The sequence below is a fragment of the Rhineura floridana genome, chromosome 9 (genome assembly GCF_030035675.1).
Source record: "Rhineura floridana isolate rRhiFlo1 chromosome 9, rRhiFlo1.hap2, whole genome shotgun sequence".
In the NCBI taxonomy this organism is placed as follows: domain Eukaryota; kingdom Metazoa; phylum Chordata; class Lepidosauria; order Squamata; family Rhineuridae; genus Rhineura; species Rhineura floridana.
The window spans coordinates 25,612,878-25,618,877 of record NC_084488.1 but is presented as its reverse complement, the minus strand read 5'-3'; the positions used below and the strand labels follow the sequence as shown (position 1 = coordinate 25,618,877).

Sequence of the window (6,000 nt, the reverse complement as noted above, 5' to 3'; positions counted from 1 at the left end):
CTAAAAAGTTTAAATCTCTTTAACAACTGTCCTGAAACAACTAAAGAGTTTTGTGGAGCCTTAAAGACTACTAAATTTATTATAATGTCTGCCAGTGTTGTAAGGGACTTGCAAGTGCTTTTGCTGCGGGAGCCTAGCACAGGGCTACCCTTTTGGTAAGAGTCTTGTGGCACCTCAAAGACTCACTGACACATTTCTAGGGGCGTTAAGACTAGCGTGCGCTTTCATCAGATGTACGAAATCTTATCCTAAAGTGCAGCAGGTGCAATGAAGTGCAGAAAGCCCAGAATCCGTGCTCTCTCCTTGCAAGGCCCAGCGGTGACCAGGGGACGTCGCCCTCTTCCGAAAGCCAGCCTCGCTTCCCAACTCCAGCTCTGCCTTGCTTCCTAAACTCTGTTTTGGGTGGAGGGAGAAGAGGAGGAGCACAAGCCTCCACAGTAGCAGCCGCCGCCGCCAGAGGCCGGAATTATTTCCTGGGGAAAGCGCAGCAGGCTGGGAAAGCGTTTCCGGAAGGCTGGCTACATCCCGCAGCAAGGCTTTGGAGGCGGCTTGTGTGGGCGACAACAGTAGCCTTGAGCGCAGAGAAAGGGACCGAGCGGGTGGCTGTGGGCGCAGGAGGGGCCAGCGTGAAGGGTAAGGCCGGGCGGGCGGGCATGGGTCTCCAGGTGCTCGAGGCGCCTCGCTTTCTGCCGGTGGTTTCATTCCCCTGGGGCAGGGCGGGTGAGGGGAAAGGAGGCAGCGATGGGGCTGGCTCTGGCGGCTGCTCCTCGCGTGGCGATGCAGGGAGGCACATCTGCCTGCCAGCTGCCACATCTGCAGCAGCGGCGCTGGATCCGAGTTGCGACGGACGTGTCCACCTCGTTGCGGCGGAGGAAGGGAAGGAGGGAGATGTCCTGCTCAAGCGAGAGACCGCTGGCCGGGGCGGGCGAGCGGGATACGGCAGACTTTGCCTTGGGTTCAAGAGCCGTGTCGGAGTCGGGGAAGTTGCAGTGATGGTGCCGGGGTTTCAGGAAGAAATGCCCGTCTAAGCTGCAATTGCAGCCGCTAATCTTGAGTTGCAAGGAGCAGAGGTCTGGAGGGAACGCAGGCTGTGTGTGATCCGCATCAGACTCCGATTTTTTCAAATATTGGAGAGGGAAGCTCAAGGGGAAACGGTATCCATAAACTAGCGTGAGGCCAAATAGGATCGATAGCAGCAAATAAGTCAAGGAGGAAGGAAGGAAATCGGTGGAAGAAGGTGGATTGACAGTAGGGAAATAAAGGAGATGGGAAGAAAGGAAAATGCAAGGAATGGGAGGAGAAGGAGGTGGGGGGGAGAGTGCCTGGGGTCCTCTTTGTGCGCTGAGCGGGTCTTGCTATTCCTTACTGCCATTTCCCCCTGGCCCTGTGTTTATCATAGCCTTTTGCCAGGCTGCAGTTCATGCCTCTCTCCTCACAAGGCCCAATGAAGCATGCTGGTGTGAGCACTGTGGGCATTCACATTGTCTCGGTTATGCACTATGAGCATTCTGTTTCTATGGGATGCTTCAGTTGTTTCTTCTCTTTTCTCCTGATTGTTGTGTTTGGGAGGAGGATACTCCACCTCAAAGGATGTTATGTCGCATTCCTAGGGACACCCTAAGGTGATACATGGTTGCACTGTGATGTGGGGTTAGAGGATCTGATAGATGATGATATATGCCAGCAAGATTGTGGACAACAGCGCTTGTTGTCCTGCGTTTGAGAGCATGGATTTGGGTTTACAGATGAGATGTTGAAAGCAGGGGTATTGTTGGGGAGTGGTTTAGAGGCCCAAGCCTTTTTTTGCTGAGCCCCATATAATCTGCTTCTTTTCCTCCCCTTTTTTAAAATAAAACTTAGCTGGGTGCACTGCTGGTGCACTGGGTGTACTTTGTGCCACCCACCATCATAATTTGCCATGGGGCATCTATACATAGAGAATCAGGATATACACATTTGTGTCATGCCCCTGCCCCAAATCCTTTAAGTACCTAGTTGAAGCTGTAAAAGAATGAAAGAGGGTTAACTTTTTAAGTAAGAGGAAGTGGGATGCCATTGTTGCTTAGTCAAAAACCTGGTAATTTGTTAGTCATCCATATTTTTCTCCAAGGCACAGAAAATGCAAATACAGCAGTGTTGATGCATAAGAAGAAAATCCCAAAATCCACAGTAGGATGACTTCCTTATCAAGACCAATTAAATATTTTTGTTAGTCCTAATAGAGGATTTGCCCTACTATGGATTTTGGAAACCTTTTGGCACCCCAGAGATTGAGACTATGCATCGGGCACAAAGGGATTGCCTAGGCTGCAAAATGTAGAGTGAGTTAAAAGATTTAAACAGCAAGGCAGTTGTGGAAGGAAATGCAGAAGATGTAGTAGATGTCCCCCCCCTTTATTTAGAGATCACGGATCCAAGACTATAGTCAAGGTTATTTTCAGATTTAATTTATCAAGAAAGATTTAAAAAAGGTCTCTAGTATATGTAGATGTAAAGGGGAAAATGTTCAGTCAATATTCTACCAAAATGTTCAGTAAGCATTAGGTCTGCTTCAAATATTCAGATCAATTAATGCAAAGGCATCAGTTGATTGACAAACATATGCGCTCTTAGCACTTTACATAAAAAATATTTATTAAATAACTTGAATCAAACTCCTAGTATTTCGTTGTTTGCTTTCCAGCATTGATTTGTAATGCCTGTTCCTTTCCCCACTCCTTTTTTAGGCCTGATCATCAGCACGTCTTGGGTGGGGCTTTTGTCAGTTGAGGTGGCTATTTTGAGATCTGGAGATTTTTCTTGCTGCTGTTTTTATTGATTGCATTGAATGTATTGCTGTTATGTTTTTTGTAAGCTGCTTTGCAAGCAACAGTTATAAAGTGAAATACAAATGTTATTAAGTAAATGAACCCAGTATATTGGTTACTATTAAGGTTGCTAGGTGCCTTTCAAATAAAGGAATGCCTCTTCATTCTGGAAACCAGAATTTGGTGATTTAAGAGAGCTCTTATTTAAGCACATATCTGTTCTAGAGAACAGAATTCACAGTTCTGCAGTTATTTCCTTGTTGTTGTTTGCAAATTTGCTCAGGCATGTTTAAAAATGTTAACATTATCTGCTAGATAGATTTCATTATTAGTCAGTACTAATTAGTTGAACTGTGGAAGTTGGTTGGTTTCTTCTAGGCCTTGAATTGTGTGGCTTCAGAATGTTTTATCAGCTTAATGGTGTTTAATGAGATATTTAAAACTATGTAATGAAAAGGCAAGTTTGAAAATTTCTAATACACAGTGATGTGCTTGATGGGATACACTTTAAAACTTTAATTTAAGCCCATGAAAAGAGGGGAATTTGCTAATTAAAAAACAGATTTTTTTCACTTTTAGTTAGTATGTGGCCTTATAATGGAGACATATCCAAACTAGAAATAATTCACTAATAGGCAACAAAACCCTTGCGGTTTAAGAATGTACCTATAGCCCACAGGTATTTCTATCAAACTTTAAAAAGCAGGGAAACTGATCAGCTATAGTGAATGTACCAGGGGAGCAGGAGACCTGGCCTCTTTGAGAGGTGGTCTATTTTATTTATTTATTTATTTATTTATTTATTAGATTTATATCCTGCCGTTCCTCCCATTAGGAGCCCAGGGCGGCATATTGTACTGTCCTACAAATTTGTAAAAATGCAAACACAATTTGAGTTGGTTTTTCACCATCCAATCCACTTCCTGTGTAGCTTGGAAGAATTTGGTAACGTGCCTGTGAGCATATGGTGAATGGTGGCAACATCTGCAATCAGGACTACATCTCCAAAGATGGAGAATTACATACATTTTTTGTATGCTTGTTGATGTTCTTCCTGCTTTGCTTCTTTCCTGTGTTACAGCTGTTTCTACAGAGCATCTAACATAGAAGATTATATTTCTCTCATTACTCATCCTAGAAACCTGTGTTAAATTTATTTTTATTAATTTCAAAACCTTTTTATTGGTCAGTGTCATATGATGGTGAAGACAGCCTTTTGTGTTTCAAACTGGAGATTATGTTCTATTTCTATTTTGGGTGCATTAACAGTTGAATCTGAAACTGCCGTTTGATGTAAAATCAGACTGAATACAATATGTTGCTACTTAAGCAATGAATCTAGCTGTTGGAAAAAACAAACTTGGCCTGCCCAAGATGCATGTGTTCAGCTTGCTATGCTTAAACCACCCCACTTAAGAAAAGGTGGACATGGTCAATCAAAAACATAGAGCACACCTAGACATTTGCTAGGATATATTTCACCCCCCACTTTTATCTTGTGCAAACTGAGACACTCCTGATGTCCATTGGAGACTATTCTGTAGAATAGTCAGTGCCATTATTCCACAATTGTTTTGGGAGTTTTTTTAGTGCATAGAATCATAGAATAGTAGAGTTGGAAGGGGCCTGTAAGGCCATCGAGTCCAACCCCCTGCTCAGTGAAGGAATCCAAATCAAAGCATTCCCGACAGATGGCTGTCCAGCTGCGTCTTGAAAGCCTCCAGTGTCGAAGAGCCCACTACCTCTCTAGGTAATTGGTTCCATTGTCATATGGCTCTAACAGTTAGGAAGTTTTTTCTGATGTCCAGTTGAAATTTGGCTTCCTGCAACTTGAGCCCATTGTTCCGTGTCCTGCACTCTGGGACGATCGAGAAGAGATCCTGGCCCTCCTCTATGTGACAACCTTTCATGTACTTGAAGAGCGCTATCATATCTCCCCTCAGTCTTCTCTTCTTCAGGCTAAACACAAGGCTGTGGAGTCGGTACACCAAACCTTCGACTCTGACTCCGACTCCTCTATTTTTCTACTGCCGACTCCGACTCCACCCAAAATTTCTTCCAACTCCACAGCCCTGGAAAGGGATGTAAATGTCTTTTTAAATTGGAAGCTCTCATAGGAGCATTTTTATCGCTGCCTGAATATGCGCTGATCTTGGCATCGCAGAATTTGTCTTCATCTCTGGTCCTGTGTCCTGTGTCATACAGTGACACACAAAATGTTTTCCATCTTGAGTTATGGTGAAATGCTCAACTACAGCTGACTTCATGGGAAGCTTCTTTGACATTTTGAATTTATATTTTTAAAAAATTGTCAATCAAAATTTATTTTGAAGTCGGAGTTGGTACATTTCTACCTACTCCGACTCCACCCAAAACTGCTTCTGACTCCACGACTCCGACTCCACAGCACTGGCTAAACATGCCCAGTTCTTTCAGTCTCTCCTCATAGGGCTTTGTTTCCAGTCCCCTGATCATCTTTGTTGCCCTCCTCTGAACCTGTTCCAGTTTGTCTGCATCCTTCTTGAAGTGCGGAGACCAGAACTGGATGCAGTATTCAAGATGAGGCCTAACCGGTGCTGAATAGAGGGGAACTAATACTTCCCACGATTTGGAAACTATACTTCTGTTAATGCAGCCTAATATATCATTTGCCTTTTTTGCAGCCACATCACACTGTTGGCTCATATTCAGCTTGTGATCAACGACAATTCCAAGATCCTTCTCACATGTAGAATTGCTGAGCCAAGTATCCCCCATCTTATAACTGTGCATTTGGTTTATTTTTCCTAAGTGTAGAACTTTGCATTGATCCCTGTTGAATTTCATTCTGTTGTTTTCAGCCCAATGCTCCAGCCTATCAAGGTCCCTTTGAATTTTCTTTCTGTCTTCTATGGTATTAGCTATGCCCCCCAACTTTGTATCATCTGCATATTTAATAAGCATGCTTTGTACCTCCTCATCCAAGTCGTTAATAAAAATGTTAAAGAGCACTGGGCCCAAGACCGAGCCCTGTGGTACCCCACTCATTACTTCCACCCAGTTTGAGAAGGAACCATTGATAAGCACTCTTTGAGTACGATTGTGGAGTCAGCTGTGGATTGTGGAAATTGTTGCTGTACTCTATTCACACAAACAGAAGTAAAAGAAAATGCTTCACTAAAATTGCAAAGTAAATCAAACATATTTAAAGTGA

General features: G+C 43.6%; 1 protein-coding gene across 7 annotated transcripts in view; it reads left to right on the top strand.

Moving 5' to 3' along the window:
- The first annotated feature begins 378 nt into the window (after positions 1-378).
- APBB2 (amyloid beta precursor protein binding family B member 2) overlaps positions 379-6,000 on the top strand; it is a 250,482-nt gene continuing 244,860 nt past the window's right edge. For 6 of the 7 annotated variants that reach the window (XM_061585495.1, XM_061585494.1, XM_061585499.1 and 3 more), the window contains exon 1: positions 380-633. The gene's annotated coding sequence lies outside the window, so the exon portion shown is untranslated. Of the gene's footprint in view, positions 634-6,000 lie in introns of all 7 variants that reach the window. The other variant, XM_061585504.1, reaches the window with a different exon arrangement.